The sequence below is a fragment of the Notolepis coatsorum genome (assembly GCF_963971535.1).
Source record: "Notolepis coatsorum genome assembly, chromosome: 1".
NCBI lineage: Eukaryota > Metazoa > Chordata > Actinopteri > Aulopiformes > Paralepididae > Notolepis > Notolepis coatsorum.
Genome location: NC_140165.1, coordinates 176257761 through 176278880, shown reverse-complemented (window position 1 = coordinate 176278880; position 21120 = coordinate 176257761). Strand labels below are relative to the sequence as shown.

The window sequence follows — 21120 nt, the reverse complement described above, 5'->3', positions numbered from 1 at the left end:
CATACTGAAAGAATTGAGAGAGTTCAGGAAAGACAACAGCCAGCAGCTGAAGAGGATTCGGGAAGAAATAAAGAAAACTAACACGAGAATCGAGGTGGCGGAAGAGAGAATAGAGACGGCTGAGACACGGATACAAGCGACGGAGGGGGCGGTATCTGAACTGTTGAAACTCCAGATACAAATGCACGCTAAACTGACTGACTTGGAGGGTCGCTCCAGGCGTGAAAACATTAGAATCCACGGAGTTAAAGAGGGAGCAGAAGACGGTTCTCCGTTAATGGTTTCCTATGTAGAAAGCCTGTTTAGAGAACACCTGGAGCTCCCGGTCTCGTTTGAAATACGAGTTGAAAGAGCGCACCGCGCCATGATGCAGAAGCCGCCCCCAGAAGCGTCTCCGAGGTCCATAGTAGTCAAACTGGCCAGCTACAGTTTGCTAGTGCTACAGTGCTAGTCAGGGTGGGGGGTCAGACCTCCAACACCATCACCCTGAGCATCGGGTCCCCCAAGGGCTGTGTTCTGAGCCCCCTGCTGTACTCACTATACACACATGACTGTGTGGCCAAGTTCAGCTCCAACTCCATAGTGAAGTTTGCGGACGACACAGTGGTGGTGGGGCTGATCTCGGACAACGACGAGAAGGCCTACCGGGGGGAGATTGAGGTACTGGAACGCTGGTGCCAGGACAACAGCCTGCTCCTGAACATTGGTAAAACCAAGGAGCTGATCATGGATTACAGGAGAGGACAGCAGGAGACACACACACCACTGAGGATTAATGGGGCTACCGTGGACAGGGTGAGCAGCTTTAAGTACCTGGGGGTCCACATCGCAGAGGATCTGACATGGACAACACACATAGACTCAGTCATAAAAAAGGCGAAGCAACGCCTCTACCACCTGAGACAGTTAAGGAAGTTCAGAGTATCTGGGAAGATACTCCAGTCCTTCTACTCCGGAGCTGTAGAGAGCATCTTGACTGGAAACATCACTGCCTGGTATGGAAACAGCACGGCACAGGACAAGAAGGCCCTACAGAGAGTGGTGCGCTCAGCCGAGCGTACCACGGGTATTGCACTACCACCCCTGCAGGTTCTATACAACAAGAGGTGCAAATCCAGAGCCTGCAGAATAATGAAAGACCCACACCACCCCAACAACAGCCTGTTCATGCTGCTCAGGTCAGGCAGACGCCTGTGAACACCAGCTGCTAGGACAGAGAGACTTCGGCTCAGCTTCTTCCCCCAGGCCATCAGAGCCCTGAACACTGAACTCTCCACACACAAGCACACATGAGCACACGCACAACACACTCACTGTACACGCTCACACACTAGCAGCCACTTTAACATGAGCAGGCACACACTCATGCTGCACACGACCACACTTATGGCCACCAAGAAGGGTCACTTTAAAAATAGTATAGTATAACCGGAGATTGTATAAATTATCATGTACAGAAAGACACTACCAAAGGACCCAGTATGTCCTCCATGCTCTGTAAATAACTTATGTACATATACCGATATGCCCTAACATGTTACTTGTTTATTGCACAATGGTACTTGTTTATTGCACAATGTTGATTCTATTATATGTTATTTGCACATCGTTGCGGGCAAGACCACCCGCATTTCATTGTATACTTGTATCACATACTTAAACCCTTTTGCTCTTTGGGGAGCATAGGTCATTCATGAAATCTCTCCAGCTGGTTCGGTGTTGGGCGATTTTCTCTGCTTCCTTCCATGATGTTCTTTCTTTCTTGAGATCCGCCTCGACAGACCTTCTCCAGCTGTTTCTGGGTCTTCCTGGCTTTCTCTTCCCCTGTGGGTTCCAGGTTAAGGCCTGCCTGGTTGTGTTGGAGGATGGTTTTCTCAGGGTGTGTCCAATCCAGCCCCATTTCCTGCGTTTGATTAGGGTTTCAAGTGGTTCTTGTTGAGTGGTTTGCCAGAGCTGTTCGTTTGTGATGGTGTTTGGCCAGTAGATTCCCAGGATGTGTCGTAAACATCTGTTTATGAAGGTTTGCAGTTTGTTTGAGGTTGCTTTTGTTGTTCTCCATGTTTCTGCTCCGTATAATAGAACTGATTTGACATTGGTGTTGAAGATGCAGAGTTTGGTCTTTGTGGAGATGTGGTTTGAATTCCATGTTTGCTTCAGTATTAAAAATGCTGTTCTTGCCTTCCCTATTCTTGCTTTGATGTCTTTGTCGCTACCTCCGTCCTTCCCCACGATGCTTCCCAGGTATGTGAAGGTGTCCACCTCGTCCAGTGCTTCTCCGTCCAGTTGTACGGCCTCTTCTAAATTGTGGTTCATATTCATCGCCTTTGTTTTTGCTTTATTGATGTGTAGTCCTGTGGTAGCTGCAATTGTGGCAAGTTTTGTGAGTTTGGTCTGCATTTGTGTTTGTGTGTGTGAGAGGAGGACTATGTCGTCGGCAAAGTCTAAATCCTCTAATTGAGACCACATTGTCCACTGAATGCCCAGATTTTGTACGGCTGTGGTTTGTTTCATGATCCAGTCGACTGCCAGAAGAAAGAGGAAAGGGGACAGTAGGCAGCCCTGTCTGACTCCTGTCTCTACTGTAAAGCTGTCTGTGAGCTGGCCGTTGTGTATTACTCTGCAGGATGATTGTAGGTACAGCTGTTGGATGATGGTTATGAACTTTGTTGGGATACCGTAATGTGCCATGAGTTTCCATATAGTGTCTCTGTCTAGACTGTCGAATGCTTTGTGGAAGTCGATGAATGTGAGGTGGAGAGATGTGTTCCATTCCAGGGTCTGTTCTATGATAATGCGGAGGGTGGCAATGTGATCTGTACATGATCTGTCCTGTCGGAAACCTGCTTGTTCTTCTCGGAATTCTTTGTCCACTTCTTTGGACAGTCTTTCCAGGATGATCCTGCTCAAAATCTTCCCTGGCACAGATGTGAGCATGATGCCCCTGTAGTTGTTACCGTCCTTCAGGTTGCCTTTTTTGGGGAGCTTCACCAGGTATCCCTCTGCCCAGTCGCTTGGCACCTTTTCTTCATCCCAGATCTGTCCAAAGAGTTTGTGGAGTAGTGTTGTTGCCATTTCTGGGTCTGCTTTTATGGCCTCTGGGGGTATTCCGTCAGGTCCTGGTGCTTTATTGTTTTTCAGTTTTTGAATGGCCTTTTTTATTCCTTGTTTATTGGGCTTGTTGGTATTGACCGGTAGGGAGTGTACCGCTGGATGGATGTTGGCTAGGCCTGTCGGTTTGGGTCTGTTCAGTATGTCTCTGAAATGTTCTGCCCATCTCTTTAGCTGAGCCTCTTGCTTTGTGAGTGTTTTTCCTTCTTTGTCTAATATTGGTCTGTCCGGAGTTTTGCGTTTATTAGCCAGTTTCCTTGTGATGTCGTAGAGTTCCTTCATGTTGTGTTGAGCTGCTGCTTCTTCTGCTTGAGTTGCCAGGTTGTTGATGAATTGTTTTTTGTCGTTCTTGATGCTCCTTTTTACCCGCTTGTCTGCCGTGGTGTAGTCTTGTTGTGCTTTTACTTTTGCAGCTCTTGTGTGACTATTGTTGAGAGTGTCTTTGGCTTGTTTGCGAGTCTGAATTTTCTGTAGTGTTTCTCCTGTCATCCACTCCTTGTGGTGCCTTGTCTTCCTCCCACATGTGTCCTCACATGTCTCCGTCCATGCCCTCTTCATGTTCTGCCAACGTTCATCGATGGATTGATGTTCTTCCAGTTGGCTCAGGGGGTGGAACCGGTTTGAGAGACTGATTTTAAATTTCTCTCTGGTGTTCTGATCTTGGAGGAGGCTGACATTGTACCTTGTACTGACTTTTTTTGCAGTGTTGGTGAATTTCTTGAGTTTTAACCGGAGAGTTCCTATCAGGAGGTGGTGATCTGTAGCTGCATCGGCTCCTCTTTTCACTCTGACGTCTTGGAGGGATCTCCTGAATTTCTGTCTGATGCATATATGGTCAATCTGGTTCTCTGTTTTGTGGTCCGGTGAAATCCATGTGGCTTTATGAACTCTTTTGTGCGGAAAGACGCTGCCTCCTATGACCAGGTTATGAAATGCGCAGAAGTCTGTGAATTGTTCACCATTGTTGTTCATTTCCCCTAGACCATGTTTGCCCATTATTTGCTCTTTTCCTGTGTTGTCTTGTCCTATTTTTGCGTTGAAGTCTCCTGTCAGGATGATGATGTCTTTCTTTTTCTGCCGGTTGATGACTTGCTGTAGTATATCGTAGAAATGATCTTTTGCTTGCTGTTCTGCCTCGTTAGTGGGTGCGTAGCATTGTATGATTGTGATTTTTTTGCTTTTGGTGAAAAATCTAGCTGTGATGATGCGTGCATTTATTGCCTCCCACTCCATGAGGGACCTAGCTGCTTCTCTTGAGAGCATGAGTCCTACTCCCTCTGTGTGTGGGGCATTGTCTTGCTCATGACCTGAGTATATTATTGAAAGTTGTGCTTTTCCTGATTGAGTCCATCTTGTTTCACTGAGTCCTATTAAAGAAAGGTTGTACTGTTTCATTTCCGACGCTATCTGGGCTGCTTTACCGGCTTGGTACATGGTTCGAATGTTCCAGGAGCCGATCTTTGTAATGTGTTTAGTTGTATGAAGGGGGATCAGCTGGGCAACGTCCTTTCGGCTTGAGTTGTCCAGCACCATACTTGTCTGGGGAGAGACACCTTCCACGTCCAAACTTCGCTGTGTATTTTCCATGAATGTTTCTGTAATCATTTTGTTCCGCTAAGCGGGTGATTGGCCCACCTAGAGGTGCTTTTTTGTCAGGGTATTGCTCCCTTAGCCCTTTGCCCTCTCAGGCCCACCGGGCAGTGGTTGAACCATTCTTCGTCTGTTCCCTCACCCGAGACCAGTTTGTCATGGGTGACCCTACCAGGAGCACTAGGCTCCAGACAACATAGCTCTCAGGATCATAAAGACACGCAAACCTCTCCACCGCGATAAGGTGATGGTTCCAGGAGAGGTGTATACTTGTATGCCGTGACAAATAAATCTCTTGACTTGACTTGACTACAGGATGAAAGAAGAAATACTGAAACAGGCATGGCAGAAGCGGGGATTTCAACTTTTCGGGAGAAGGGTAAACCTCGACCATGACTATGCCCCCGATGTCTTGACAAGGCGAAGGGAATACGGCGAAGCGAAATCGGTGCTGAAGGAGAAGAATACTCGTTTTCAAACTCCGTTCCCGGCCAGGCTGAGAGTTTTCTACCAGGAGGGGACAGTGCTATATGGATCAGCGGTGGATGCGACCAGCGACATGGCCAAGAGGGGGCTCCAAGTGACCGTCATCAAACAACCAGCGTCTCTGTTGGAGCAGGTCCAGCGCTTATCGTGGAGCACGAGCAGGAAAACGGGGAACAAGGAAGCTGCTGACGGGAGGGGAAACTACAAAGATAAACTCCAGGCTTTCAGGCGTTAGGACCGGGGGGGGGGGGGGGACAGACAGACTGTGAATAATTACTGCAAATGAGAAGAGTACTTTGTGGGCAATAACTAACGAATATACATGTGTGGTCGGGGCTGTTTCCTTAGCCTGCACATAACCTAATGGACAGCAGCATGGACTGGAAAATGCTGACAAGTGAAGGCCCTCTCCCACCTATAGGGGGGAGAGGTTATCCCTCAAAGCCCTCTTACAGTCGGGGCTCAATAAGGGTCATAAGGAAGACCCCACACATGGAAGTCATTTTTGTTGTTAATGTTTGTATTATGATTTTGCTCATTTACGTTTTTTTTGTGGCTGCTGTTCTTTGCAGCCCCAGGGGGGTTAACTTTGATAAAGTGAGTTCACTATCGATAATTGTGTTTAATTCTATTGGACAATATGCAAGCAGTTAAAATTGTAACGTATAATGTGCACGGTTTACTCAATCCAATCAAAAGAAGCAAGATATTATGTTATGGTTTGTAACCGACCCCAATCGCACAACACAAGACAGGTATGAGAGTAAGCCAAGAACAGGGCATTTATTAAATACAAACAAAAAGCGGCACTGTCCCTTTAAGGGAGAACACAAAATTACTGGAAACAAAGAAAAAGGGAAAAATGGCACTGTGCCTTTAAGAGGCGAGCAGGCTAAGGGGCTAAGGCTAAAGGACAGGGCCAGGGCAAATGACAGGGCAGGAACAGGGGCACTGGAGAGGGGAACAGGGACAGAGGCCCGGGGAGGCGGGCTGGAGACAGGGACAGAAAAAACAGGGTTAAGGCCTTGGACAGGGCGAGGGCTAGAGCTGCTTACAGGGATGGCAGGGTTCAGACGACGGAGGCCTGGCAAGGAGATCCTTCTTGGAAGCGAAGAGACGCATCCTCCCGTAGAGGATTAGGAAGCGATGCGCGTCTGGAGTGGGAACGCGTCTGGAGTAGGAGCGCGTCTGGAGTAGTAGCGCGTCTGGAGTAGTAGCGCGCCGGCTAGACGTCTGGAGTGGGGCGCGTCGGCTTGAAGAGCGCGCATCCCCCCGTAGGATAGGGAGCGATGTGCGTCTGGAGTAGTAGCGCGCCAGCTAGACGTCTGGAGTGGGGCGCGTCGGCTTGAAGAGCGCGCATCCCCCCGTAGGATAGGGAGCGATGTGCGTCTGGAGTAGTAGCGCGCCAGCTAGACGTCTGGAGTGGGACACTGGAAAACCTCCCGTAGAGAATTAGAGAGCGCATCGGGTGTGTCCCACTCCAGGCAAACGGCGACAGGTGGCGATGGCTGGCACCTCGTCTCACGCCGGAGAAGAACCAGCATACAGATACCGATAAGATACGGATACGGAGAGAGAATAAAGAACGACCCGACCAGGACTGAAGGGGAAGTCCAGGTATTTAAAGCCCTCTGGGGCGCTAATTAGAACACACATCAGGTGCGTGATGGTAATTGATACTTGACTTAGAAGTGTGTGTTCGGCACGGACCAATCAACACAGAATCCTCACAGTACCTTAAAGGAACGGAGCGAGGCAGGGAATGCAATAAATCAACAACGCGAGGGTGGGGGCTGGTGAGGTGAGGAGACAGGGAATTAAAGGTCCAGGGAACAGGCGAACCTCACAGTACCCCCCCCTCCACGGGAGCCACCGGGCGACCCAAAAATACAGACAGAGGGGCAGGGGACAAAACAAGGCAACAAACAAAAAATTGGGCCATGCTAGCGGGGAAGCTACACCAAAAGTGGGGCTAGCAGAGGGACAGGGTAGCTGCCAGGGCACTGCTAGCTACAGGGCCTATGCTAGCTGTACTGCTACATTAACATAGAGGCTGCGCTAGCTGCCGGAGCTAGGTTAGCAGACAGGGCTGGACCAGCATGAGAGAACAAGCTAGCTGGAAGGACAGTCCTAGCTGTGGGGAAACTGACCTTGCTAGCTGAAGGGGCAGTCCTAGCAGTGGGGAAAACTGACCTTGCTAGCTGAAGGGGCAGTCCTAGCAGTGGGGAAACTGACCTTGCTAGCTGAAGGGGCAGTCCTAGCAGTGGGGAAAACTGACCTTGCTAGCTGAAAGGGCAGTCCTAGCAGCGGGGAAGACTGACCTTGCTAGCTGAAGGGGCAGTCCTAGCAGTGGGAAAACTGACCTTGCTAGCTGAAAGGGCAGTCCTAGCAGCGGGGAAACTGACCTTGCTAGCTGAAGGGGCAGTCCTAGCAGTGGGAGAAAACTGACCTTGCTAGCTGAAGGGGCAGTCCTAGCAGTGGGGAAGCTACACAAAAAGTGGAGGCCAAGCAGAGGGACCGGGTTAGCTGCCTGGGCATGGCTAGCTACAGGGCCTATGCTAGCTGCAAGGGCTGCATTAACATAGAGGCTGTGCTAGCAGCCGGGGCTAAGCTAGCAGACTGGGGCCAAGCTGGTAGTAGAGGCCTGGCAAGCTGCAGGGGAGCTAACGAGGCTAACAGGGAAGCTAACAGGGGAGACTAACAGGCTAAACAGGGGAGCTAACAGGGAAGCTAACAGGGGAGTCAACAGGGGAACTAACAGGGGAACTAACAAAGGCTAACAGGGGAGCTAACAGGCTAACAGGGGAGCTAACAGGGAAGCTAACAGGGGAGACTAACAGGCTAACAGGGGAGCTAACAGGGAAGCTAACAGGGGAGCTAACAAAGAAGCCAACAGGGGAGACTAACAGGCTAACAGGGGAGCTAACAAAAACATACACTGTCTGTGCTGGCTGGGGTCGTCGACTGGTCGGGTCGTACTGTTATGGTTTGTAACCGACCCCAATCGCACAACACAAGACAGGTATGAGAGTAAGCCAAGAACAGGGCATTTATTAAATACAAACAAAAAGCGGCACTGTCCCTTTAAGGGAGAACACAAAATTACTGGAAACAAAGAAAAAGGGAAAAATGGCACTGTGCCTTTAAGAGGCGAGCAGGCTAAGGGGCTAAGGCTAAAGGACAGGGCCAGGGCAAAGGACAGGGCAGGAACAGGGGCACTGGAGAGGGGAACAGGGACAGAGGCCCGGGGAGGCGGGCTGGAGACGGACAGAAAAAACAGGGTTAAGGCCTTGGACAGGGCGAGGGCTAGAGCTGCTTACAGGGATGGCAGGGTTCAGACGACGGAGGCCTGGCAAGGAGATCCTCCTTGGAAGCGAAGAGACGCATCCTCCCGTAGAGGATTAGGAAGCGATGCGCGTCTGGAGTGGGAACGCGTCTGGAGTAGGAGCGCGTCTGGAGTAGTAGCGCGTCTGGAGTAGTAGCGCGCCGGCTAGACGTCTGGAGTGGGGCGCGTCGGCTTGAAGAGCGCGCATCCCCCCGTAGGATAGGGAGCGATGTGCGTCTGGAGTAGTAGCGCGCCAGCTAGACGTCTGGAGTGGGGCGCGTCGGCTTGAAGAGCGCGCATCCCCCCGTAGGATAGGGAGCGATGTGCGTCTGGAGTAGTAGCGCGCCAGCTAGACGTCTGGAGTGGGACACTGGAAAACCTCCCGTAGAGAATTAGAGAGCGCATCGGGTGTGTCCCACCCCAGGCAAACGGCGACAGGTGGCGATGGCTGGCACCTCGTCTCACGCCGGAGAAGAACCAGCATACAGATACCGATAAGATACGGATACGGAGAGAGAATAAAGAACGACCCGACCAGGACTGAAGGGGAAGTCCAGGTATTTAAAGCCCTCTGGGGCGCTAATTAGAACACACATCAGGTGCGTGATGGTAATTGATACTTGACTTAGAAGTGTGTGTTCGGCACGGACCAATCAACACAGAATCCTCACAGTACCTTAAAGGAACGGAGCGAGGCAGGGAATGCAATAAATCAACAACGCGAGGGTGGGGGCTGGTGAGGTGAGGAGACAGGGAATTAAAGGTCCAGGGAACAGGCGAACCTCACAGTAGATGGCACTGTGCCTTTAAGAGGCGAGCAGGCTAAGGGGCTAAGGCTAAAGGACAGGGCCAGGGCAAAGGACAGGGCAGGAACAGGGGCACTGGAGAGGGGAACAGGGACAGAGGCCCGGGGAGGCGGGCTGGAGACAGGGACAGAAAAAACAGGGTTAAGGCCTTGGACAGGGCGAGGGCTAGAGCTGCTTACAGGGATGGCAGGGTTCAGACGACGGAGGCCTGGCAAGGAGATCCTCCTTGGAAGCGAAGAGACGCATCCTCCCGTAGAGGATTAGGAAGCGATGCGCGTCTGGAGTGGGAACGCGTCTGGAGTAGGAGCGCGTCTGGAGTAGTAGCGCGTCTGGAGTAGTAGCGCGCTGGCTAGACGTCTGGAGTGGGGCGCGTCGGCTTGAAGAGCGCGCATCCCCCCGTAGGATAGGGAGCGATGTGCGTCTGGAGTAGTAGCGCGCCAGCTAGACGTCTGGAGTGGGGCGCGTCGGCTTGAAGAGCGCGCATCCCCCCGTAGGATAGGGAGCGATGTGCGTCTGGAGTAGTAGCGCGCCAGCTAGACGTCTGGAGTGGGACACTGGAAAACCTCCCGTAGAGAATTAGAGAGCGCATCGGGTGTGTCCCACTCCAGGCAAACGGCGACAGGTGGCGATGGCTGGCACCTCGTCTCACGCCGGAGAAGAACCAGCATACAGATACCGATAAGATACGGATACGGAGAGAGAATAAAGAACGACCCGACCAGGACTGAAGGGGAAGTCCAGGTATTTAAAGCCCTCTGGGGCGCTAATTAGAACACACATCAGGTGCGTGATGGTAATTGATACTTGACTTAGAAGTGTGTGTTCGGCACGGACCAATCAACACAGAATCCTCACAGTACCTTAAAGGAACGGAGCGAGGCAGGGAATGCAATAAATCAACAACGCGAGGGTGGGGGCTGGTGAGGTGAGGAGACAGGGAATTAAAGGTCCAGGGAACAGGCGAACCTCACAGTACCCCCCCCTCCACGGGAGCCACCGGGCGACCCAAAAATACAGACAGAGGGGCAGGGGACAAAACAAGGCAACAAACAAAAAATTGGGCCATGCTAGCGGGGAAGCTACACCAAAAGTGGGGCTAGCAGAGGGACAGGGTAGCTGCCAGGGCACTGCTAGCTACAGGGCCTATGCTAGCTGTACTGCTACATTAACATAGAGGCTGCGCTAGCTGCCGGAGCTAGGTTAGCAGACAGGGCTGGACCAGCATGAGAGAACAAGCTAGCTGGAAGGACAGTCCTAGCTGTGGGGAAACTGACCTTGCTAGCTGAAGGGGCAGTCCTAGCAGTGGGGAAAACTGACCTTGCTAGCTGAAGGGGCAGTCCTAGCAGTGGGGAAACTGACCTTGCTAGCTGAAGGGGCAGTCCTAGCAGTGGGGAAAACTGACCTTGCTAGCTGAAAGGGCAGTCCTAGCAGCGGGGAAGACTGACCTTGCTAGCTGAAGGGGCAGTCCTAGCAGTGGGAAAACTGACCTTGCTAGCTGAAAGGGCAGTCCTAGCAGCGGGGAAACTGACCTTGCTAGCTGAAGGGGCAGTCCTAGCAGTGGGAGAAAACTGACCTTGCTAGCTGAAGGGGCAGTCCTAGCAGTGGGGAAGCTACACAAAAAGTGGAGGCCAAGCAGAGGGACCGGGTTAGCTGCCTGGGCATGGCTAGCTACAGGGCCTATGCTAGCTGCAAGGGCTGCATTAACATAGAGGCTGTGCTAGCAGCCGGGGCTAAGCTAGCAGACTGGGGCCAAGCTGGTAGTAGAGGCCTGGCAAGCTGCAGGGGAGCTAACGAGGCTAACAGGGAAGCTAACAGGGGAGACTAACAGGCTAAACAGGGGAGCTAACAGGGAAGCTAACAGGGGAGTCAACAGGGGAACTAACAGGGGAACTAACAAAGGCTAACAGGGGAGCTAACAGGCTAACAGGGGAGCTAACAGGGAAGCTAACAGGGGAGACTAACAGGCTAACAGGGGAGCTAACAGGGAAGCTAACAGGGGAGCTAACAAAGAAGCCAACAGGGGAGACTAACAGGCTAACAGGGGAGCTAACAAAAACATACACTGTCTGTGCTGGCTGGGGTCGTCGACTGGTCGGGTCGTACTGTTATGGTTTGTAACCGACCCCAATCGCACAACACAAGACAGGTATGAGAGTAAGCCAAGAACAGGGCATTTATTAAATACAAACAAAAAGCGGCACTGTCCCTTTAAGGGAGAACACAAAATTACTGGAAACAAAGAAAAAGGGAAAAATGGCACTGTGCCTTTAAGAGGCGAGCAGGCTAAGGGGCTAAGGCTAAAGGACAGGGCCAGGGCAAAGGACAGGGCAGGAACAGGGGCACTGGAGAGGGGAACAGGGACAGAGGCCCGGGGAGGCGGGCTGGAGACGGACAGAAAAAACAGGGTTAAGGCCTTGGACAGGGCGAGGGCTAGAGCTGCTTACAGGGATGGCAGGGTTCAGACGACGGAGGCCTGGCAAGGAGATCCTCCTTGGAAGCGAAGAGACGCATCCTCCCGTAGAGGATTAGGAAGCGATGCGCGTCTGGAGTGGGAACGCGTCTGGAGTAGGAGCGCGTCTGGAGTAGTAGCGCGTCTGGAGTAGTAGCGCGCCGGCTAGACGTCTGGAGTGGGGCGCGTCGGCTTGAAGAGCGCGCATCCCCCCGTAGGATAGGGAGCGATGTGCGTCTGGAGTAGTAGCGCGCCAGCTAGACGTCTGGAGTGGGGCGCGTCGGCTTGAAGAGCGCGCATCCCCCCGTAGGATAGGGAGCGATGTGCGTCTGGAGTAGTAGCGCGCCAGCTAGACGTCTGGAGTGGGACACTGGAAAACCTCCCGTAGAGAATTAGAGAGCGCATCGGGTGTGTCCCACCCCAGGCAAACGGCGACAGGTGGCGATGGCTGGCACCTCGTCTCACGCCGGAGAAGAACCAGCATACAGATACCGATAAGATACGGATACGGAGAGAGAATAAAGAACGACCCGACCAGGACTGAAGGGGAAGTCCAGGTATTTAAAGCCCTCTGGGGCGCTAATTAGAACACACATCAGGTGCGTGATGGTAATTGATACTTGACTTAGAAGTGTGTGTTCGGCACGGACCAATCAACACAGAATCCTCACAGTACCTTAAAGGAACGGAGCGAGGCAGGGAATGCAATAAATCAACAACGCGAGGGTGGGGGCTGGTGAGGTGAGGAGACAGGGAATTAAAGGTCCAGGGAACAGGCGAACCTCACAGTAGATGGCACTGTGCCTTTAAGAGGCGAGCAGGCTAAGGGGCTAAGGCTAAAGGACAGGGCCAGGGCAAAGGACAGGGCAGGAACAGGGGCACTGGAGAGGGGAACAGGGACAGAGGCCCGGGGAGGCGGGCTGGAGACAGGGACAGAAAAAACAGGGTTAAGGCCTTGGACAGGGCGAGGGCTAGAGCTGCTTACAGGGATGGCAGGGTTCAGACGACGGAGGCCTGGCAAGGAGATCCTCCTTGGAAGCGAAGAGACGCATCCTCCCGTAGAGGATTAGGAAGCGATGCGCGTCTGGAGTGGGAACGCGTCTGGAGTAGGAGCGCGTCTGGAGTAGTAGCGCGTCTGGAGTAGTAGCGCGCTGGCTAGACGTCTGGAGTGGGGCGCGTCGGCTTGAAGAGCGCGCATCCCCCCGTAGGATAGGGAGCGATGTGCGTCTGGAGTAGTAGCGCGCCAGCTAGACGTCTGGAGTGGGGCGCGTCGGCTTGAAGAGCGCGCATCCCCCCGTAGGATAGGGAGCGATGTGCGTCTGGAGTAGTAGCGCGCCAGCTAGCTGTCTGGAGTGGGACACTGGAAAACCTCCCGTAGAGAATTAGAGAGCGCATCGGGTGTGTCCCACTCCAGGCAAACGGCGACAGGTGGCGATGGCTGGCACCTCGTCTCACGCCGGAGAAGAACCAGCATACAGATACCGATAAGATACGGATACGGAGAGAGAATAAAGAACGACCCGACCAGGACTGAAGGGGAAGTCCAGGTATTTAAAGCCCTCTGGGGCGCTAATTAGAACACACATCAGGTGCGTGATGGTAATTGATACTTGACTTAGAAGTGTGTGTTCGGCACAGACCAATCAACACAGAATCCTCACAGTACCTTAAAGGAACGGAGCGAGGCAGGGAATGCAATAAATCAACAACGCGAGGGTGGGGGCTGGTGAGGTGAGGAGACAGGGAATTAAAGGTCCAGGGAACAGGCGAACCTCACATATTAACTAAATTGAAAAGAGATAAAGTGGAAGTGGCCTTTTTGCAGGAAACGCATCTTACAGACATAGAGCATGCAAAACTGAAGAGAATGGGCTTTAAATACCAGTGTTCATCTTCATATCCAGCGGGCCACAGGAGGGGAGTGGCGATACTAATTTCCAGCAAACTTTGTTTTGAACTCACATTTGAAAAGAAAGATACGGAGGGGAGATATGTTTTGATAAGAGGAAATTTAGACGGGACATTGATAACTTTACTAAACATTTATGCCCCACCTAACTCGAAATGGGAATTTTATAGGATTCTATTTGATTTGATAATAGCAGAGACTCAGGGGGTCCTGATTTGCGGGGGGGACGTCAACATTAGATTAAATCCTAATCTTGATACATCCAAAACACGCATAACTCAGCCAAAACTGACAAACAAGAAAATAAATACTGCAATGAAGGATATTGGGTTAATAGACGTTTGGAGAGAGTTGAATCCACAAAGGAGGGACTACACATTTTTCTCCAACCCACATTCGATGTACTCAAGGATTGATTACTTCTTTGCTTTTGGTAAAGACTTACACATGATTGGTGGCTGTGAAATAGGCACTATGGACCTCTCGGATCACAGCCCTGTTTATTTAAAAATGAATCTAGTATAGGATCAGAGAAATACTCTGTGGAGATTAAATAACATCGTCCTGAATCATATGAAGGATCAAATTGAGGTGGATATTAGAGAGTACTTTGAACAGAATGACAATGGAGAGGTTTCCCCTCCGATACTTTGGGATGCATGTAAAGCAGTTATATAGCGTACTTGCATCGCGTCCCGCTCTTAAGCCATACCGAGATATACCTCATCTCATGTACCTATTGTACTCCATCAACGAAAAAAACAAATACACCCACCACCTGCCAGGCCCCGCCCCTATAGTGGCGTACTATAAAGTACTAGGCGTAGTCACCACTCATTCTTCCTCTAATTTCGTTTCCATCATGTAACTAGTGCTATGAAAAGATTAGAGAAATTGCGTAATGTTGAATGCTTACCAGAGGTTTGCTTACCCCTGGAATCTTCAGGGCATGTTTCAGCAACACGTCGGGCCTATTCTGATGTTTCCTCGTCTTGTGGCAGCAGATCGAGGAGCAGCGTGCAAGGTTTGGCTATCGAGCCGGCTTGTACACAGGTAGGCCCTGTGTCATCAGGCATTGCTGTTGGTGTTAGTAATGCTGTGAAGTGTGTGTCGGCGCCAGGGGCGGGATGGCTTGGTGAACGTTCCCCTGAAGTGGACGGTTTCCGGGCGATCCTGGAGCATGCTGCTAACACTAATGCTACTGCTAATGCTAATGCTGAAATGGGTCGTTGTTCTAATATTCCCCGCCGTGGGACGTTGCCGCTTTTCCCTCCTCTTGCCCGGTTCATTAATGAAGGTCAGTCGGTAGCTAATGTGGGGGGTTTTGCTGAGTCCTATTTACCTTTTTTACGGGTAAAAGGGTTGACAACAGGGTGCAGGCCGGGTGTACCGTGGCTAAGTAGCCAGGTAGCTTTGATCCTGTGCCCCGGCGGGGATGAACGATGTCCCACCCGGCCGATGCTTGAGAGCGAATCGGCTCGGAGGGTGACAGTATGGACGGATGAGTGGTATACTGCTGCAGGATGGTTTTTAGCGGCGGCCAGTGTTATGGCTCAGCTGTCTATTTTCCTGTCCACATTGGCGTCGGGTAGTGGGGCTATGGGTCCAGCCGACACTATAAACATGTTGCATGTTTGTGGTGTTATAGAGATCTTGACTCAGTCGCAAGCTATAGCTGCGGGGAGGATTAGGATACTATCAACGTTTGTTAATAGGCATGTCTGGTTGGAGCACTCTCCTCTTGGGGAAGAAGATGGATTTTCTCTCCTCACGACTCCTTTTTCCACAGAAGGACTTTTTGGTCGTTCTGTGGAGGCGCAGGCAGTTGTTGATCTGGGTCCCACACCGCCTCACGCTATGCAGCCAGAGGTTGGAGCACGGCCTCGTCAACGACTGTGGCGAGGCCCTCGACAGGCGGTCATGTTTCCCCCGCCAGTGGTACCCTGGGCGGAGAGTCAACAGGGATCCACAAGGCCGACAGCCTTGGCGGCCGAGGGATCGGCCATTTTGGGTGTATTCGGCTTGGAACAAACAAGCCGTCATCATTCTGCCGCGAGCAGCCCGCTCCCTGTTCAATCCTCTCTCCGTTACCCACGGAAGCGGGGCTCTGATCGTTTTCCTTTGGCTGCGGGCCGCGAACCTTCTTTGAAGCGCATGCGGCCCCACTTTTCGCTTCTGATGGGGACAGGGGCTGACACCCAGTTGATGGCTGAGCCTGGGTCTGTCTGTGAGAATGTTGTGCTGTCACGTGGCTCCTGCACCACACGTTGTGTGATGGGTGAGCCTGGTGTTACGGCTGCCACTATTTACAGTGGTCAGCAGGGGGACTCGAGGCCTCTTCAGTTGAATGCTCAGCAAGGGTTACCCCAGCCTCGCCTTTGCCAGGCAGGGTATCACGCTGATGCCTCCCACTCCCGTGAGAGCGGCAGTGGTCTGCAAAGAAGAGGCGAGCGTGATTTGGGTGATAGCAATATCACTGCAGGGCTACGGCGTGTAGGAGCCCATGGGGTCCTCACGCCTTGCATGTCTAGCTGTAGAACAGCTCCTCAGCATGCGCTAGAGGGGTGTTCAGGGGGGGGTGTGTGTCAACCAGTTTGATGGCAGCTTCTCCCGTATCAAACCGGCCCTTTCTGTTGGGGTCCCCCCTTGAGTGCGTCGCACAGCGGGAGGGACCGGGCCAACTATCTACTGTTCCTTGCGGCCCAGCGTCAGTTGACGGCGGGTGCGCTGTGGGATTATTTTCACATATGGCGACAAGAATGCCGTTTGGAGGGGTGGATAGAAAGAACGTTGAGGGAGGGGCTTGTTTTGCAGTTCGCACAACCCCACCCTCCGTTTTCAGGTTTGGTGCAGACCCTATTGTCAGGGTCAGTTGCAGTGACAGCCCTGGCCGACGAGATTCGATCTCTGTTGGCGAAGCAGGCTATAGTCGTGGTCCCGAGAGAGGACGCAATGTCAGGTGTCTACTCCCGTTATTTTCTGGTGCCCAAAAAAACGGGAGGGGTCAGACCTATACTGGATCTGTCCGCGTTCAATCGTCTGATTGTAGCGAGACCATTCAGAATGTTGACCGTCAAACTCCTGCTGCTTGCTGTCAGAAAGGGAGACTGGTTCACCTCCATAGACCTGAAGGATGCGTATTTTCACATCCCGATTTACCCTCCTCACAGGAAGTTCCTACGGTTCCTGTTTCAGGGCGTAGCGTACGAGTACCAGAGGTTGCCGTTCGGCTATTCTCTGGCTCCCCGCACATTCACCAAGTGCGTAGCGACTGCGCTGGAGCCTCTATGTCGTCGGAGAATACGGGTTCTATTCTATCTCGACGACATTCTACTCCTCAGCCGGTCGGAGGAGGTTGCCAGGTCTCATACCAGGCTGGTGGTGGAATTCCTCACCAGGCTGGGTTTTGCTGTGAACTGGAAGAAGAGTACGCCTCTTCCCAGTCAACAGGTGGAGTACTTGGGCTTGACGTTGAGGTCAAGGCCCATGATTGTAACTCTCTCGGAGCAACGGAGGGTGTCTATCCTACACGCGCTCAGGGATTTCCGTCTGGGAGGGACGGTCACGGCGCTGCAAGTGATGCGCCTGCTCGGTATGATGGCATCTGCTCACATGGTGGTTCCTCTTGGCCTCCTCTTCATGAGGAAAATACAGAGGTGGTTCTTCAGTATGGGAATAGATCCGGTGAGGGACAAATGGAAACGGTTGACGGTTCCTTTGTTGATATGGGGAGATCTCGCCCATTGGAGGAGGCTGGGTATCCTCCCCATTGGGGTCCCCATGAGCAGCAGGCACTCACACGTCACGGTCTTCACCGACGCCTCTCTCACGGGTTGGGGAGGGACGTGTCGGACCAACGCAGTGGGGGGCAGCTGGACGAAGGTCCATGCTGGCCCGTCTACCCTGCACATCAATGTGTTGGAATTGAAGGCGGTCCTCCTGGTCCTCAAACGGTTTGACCACCTGGTGGTAGGCGAGCACGTTCTGGTCAGAACGGACAGTATGACGGCAGGGCGTATATCAACAGGCAGGGTGGGACTCGATCCATCCGCCTGCACCGGGCGGCGGTCGAACTCTGGCTATGGGCATCTCGCAGGCTGCGCAGTCTGAGGGCGCTCCACATCCCTGGTGTGGAGAATGTGGGCGCAGATGTGATGTCTCGGGGCGGTCCTCGTCACGACGAGTGAGAACTGCGCCACGATATAGTCAGGCAGATCTGGGATCGCTTCGGGGAGGCTTCAGTAGATCTGTTTGCGTGCCGACGCTCTCACAAGTGCCCCTTGTGGTTCTCGGTCAGTCGGGCAGATCATCCCCCCTTGCGGGTGGATGCCTTCTCGATCTTTCCATGGCCGCCCGGCCTTCTGTACGCCTTTCCTCCTATACAGCTGTTGAGTCAGCTGTTGGAGCGGATACGGAGGGAGCACAGGACGGTGATCCTGGTCGCGCCGGACTGGGGCATGGCAGTGTGGTTCCCGGTCTTGATCCAGCTACTGGTCGCTCCGCCATGGGTTATTCCTTGGTCGGCGACGGCCCTCTCTCAAGCACACGGGTCGCTGTTTCAGTACCCGGTGTTTGGCCAACGTCTGATGGTGTGGCTGGTGAGAGGGTAAGTCACAGTAGCTTACCACCACGGGATGACTGTGTATGAACGAATAATGGACTCTGTGAAGCGCTCTGGGGTCACTGGGGTGTCACGAAGAGCGCTATATAAATCCAATCCATTATTATTATTATTATGGACCCTTCTGTGGTTGATACCATCCGGAATGCGCATGCTCCCTCCACTGTCGCGCTTTACGCGGGCAGATGGCGTATGTTCCAAGTGTGGTGTAAGGCGGGGGGCTGGGACCCAGTCTCCTGCCCCCTGGATGCTGTCCTTGGTTACCTCCAGTCTCTCCTTGATAGACTGTCGGCTTCGACGGTGAGGGTATATGCAGCAGCTATATCCTCCTATCATGAGGGATTTGAGGGTAATGTTTTGTTCAGCCACCCTCTTGTGAAGCGTTTCCTGCTTGGCGCTCGACGCGTTAAGCCGGTACAACGCTCTTTGGCTCCGAGTTGGGATCTTCAATTGGTCCTCGGTCGGTTGTCCTTGGCCCCGTTTGAGCCTCTTGAGCAAGCGCCGTTGGGACAGCTGTCGTTCAAGACCGCGTTCTTGCTGGCCGTCACCTCCGCTAAACGCGTGGGTGAGCTCTGTGCTCTTTCGGTACGACCAGAGTGCCTGTCTTTTCGTTCCGATTGCGGTGCCACTCTGCGGCCTAATCCTGCCTTCGTGCCTAAAAATATCCGGAGTTCCTTCCGCTCCAGGGATATTGTGGTTCAGGCGTTTCATCCGCCTCCTCACGCTATCATGTCCGGTCCGTGTTTTGGGGATTTACCTCAGCCATACTCAGGGCCTCAGGGCTACCGATCAGCTTTTTGTCTGTCACAGTGGTTCTCGTGCCGGTAAGGCACTATCGAAACAGCGCCTGTCCCATTGGTTGTGCGAGGGCATTGCCCTCTGCTACACGTTGGCCGGGCTGGATCCCCCTGGGGGCATCAGGGCGCACTCCACTCGTGGGGTGGCGGCCTCTGCCGCTCTGCTGGGTGGGGCCTCGGTGGAGGACATCTGTGCTGCAGCTTCATGGTCCTCCCCGGGTCCCTTCGTAAGGTTTTACCTCATGGACATGACCGGGGGTTCTGTCTCCCAGGCGGTTCTGGGGTCTGTGGCCTCTCCTGCTTCCCGTCCTTTGGTGGGGTAGCAGGGGTGTGTGGGTATGGGCCACAGTGTGTTGGGTCACACGTGGCTCCGCCTGTGCTGTGTGTTCAAGGGGTTCTAGTTCCCTCTTGTTCGCACTCGGGTGGAGTTGACTGCGCCCCCTCTTCGTTAGGAAGGATGGGGTGACGGGACTTCCCTTTTCCCCTTGATGTGGGCTTACGGGTCCTCAGGGGGTGCTTCTGTCGGGCCTCGCGTCCGCTCTACCCCATATCTCGGTATGGCTTAAGAGCTATATAACGACAGGTTATGTATATAACCTAGTTATATGAGTACTGGCTAAGCGTCCCGCTCTTAGCGTGCCCTGAGTTCCCTTGGTGAATCTATTCCTGGAAACGTTTTTTCCGAGGAAGAGTGAGTGGTGACCACGCCTAGTACTTGATAGTACGCCACTATAGGGGCGGGGCCTGGCAGGTGGTGGGTGTATTTGTTTTTTTCGTTGATGGAGTACAATAGGTACATGAGATGAGGTATATCTCGGTATGGCTTAAGAGCGGGACGCTTAGCCAGTACTCATATAAGTCGTTCTGCGGGGTAAAATAATTGGATACAGTGCTCATTTAAAGAGGTCTCAGCAAAAGAAATTAGACGATTTACAATTAGAATTGAAACAATTGGAACGAAACCATAAAGACACAGTAGACCGGATAATTAGAGAACAAATAATTAAGAAAAAGAATGAAATAAATTAGATATATACAGAAGATATTCAAAGAAAGTTGATATTTACAAAACAGAAATACTATGAAGGGGGAGCAAAATCAAGTAAACTGTTGGCGTATAAATTGAGAAAACAACAGGCGGAGAATTCAATTCATAAAATTAAAGACCCTCTGACTAACCTTATGCAACACAAACTAAGTGATATACAAAACTGTTTTAAAACATTTTATAAGAATTTATATTCCCAACCCCAATTTGACAAAACAAAGATGGAGGAGTTCTTTAAGACAATTCATCTTCCAAAAATAACCAGTGAGCAGAGTAATCAGCTCGCAACTGAAATATCGGAGGAAGAAATTAGTTCAGCCATAGCTCATCTCAAATCAAGTAAAGCCCCGGGACCTGACGGATTTCCTTCAGAGTGGTACAGATTAATGAAAGATTAGCTGATTCCGGTGCTGAAATCCACTTTTAATTGGGTCCTTAAGGAGAGTAAGATACCCCCCTCCTGGAGGGAAGCGGTAATCTCACTGATTCCAAAAGAGGGAAAGGATAAATCTGATGTGGCTCATTCAGGCCGGTAAGTGTTCTCAACCAAGATTATAAGCTCTTTATGCATACTGGCAAAGCGAATAGAGGGACTTTTACCACAAATCATCAGCCTAGATCAGACAGGTTTTGTTCGCGAAAGACAAACGCAAGACAACATCAGACGGACCTTACATGTAATTAATCATATAAAAAAGCATAATCTAGAGGCAGTGTTGGTGGGGCTGGACGCTGAAAAAGCCTTTGACTGTGTGAATTGGTCATTTTTATACAGGGTTTTGGATACATTTGGCTTTCATAGCAGTTTTATTAAACCAATACAGGCTCTTTATGATAAACCAAGGGCAAGAATTAAGATAAATGGGACAGTGTCTTGTTCCTTCGGACTAGAACGCGGGACTAGGCAAGGTTGTCCAATTAGTCCCTTATTGTTCGCAATTTTTATTGAACCCCTGAGTCAGTGGATTATACAGAATACAA

General features: G+C 52.0%; 1 protein-coding gene across 1 annotated transcript in view; it reads right to left on the bottom strand.

Moving 5' to 3' along the window:
• The window catches only part of LOC311223520 (inositol-tetrakisphosphate 1-kinase-like), a gene marked incomplete at both ends in the record, with an annotated part of 124287 nt that overhangs the window by 89065 nt on the left and 14102 nt on the right, over positions 1–21120 (bottom strand). The window lies entirely within an intron of this gene.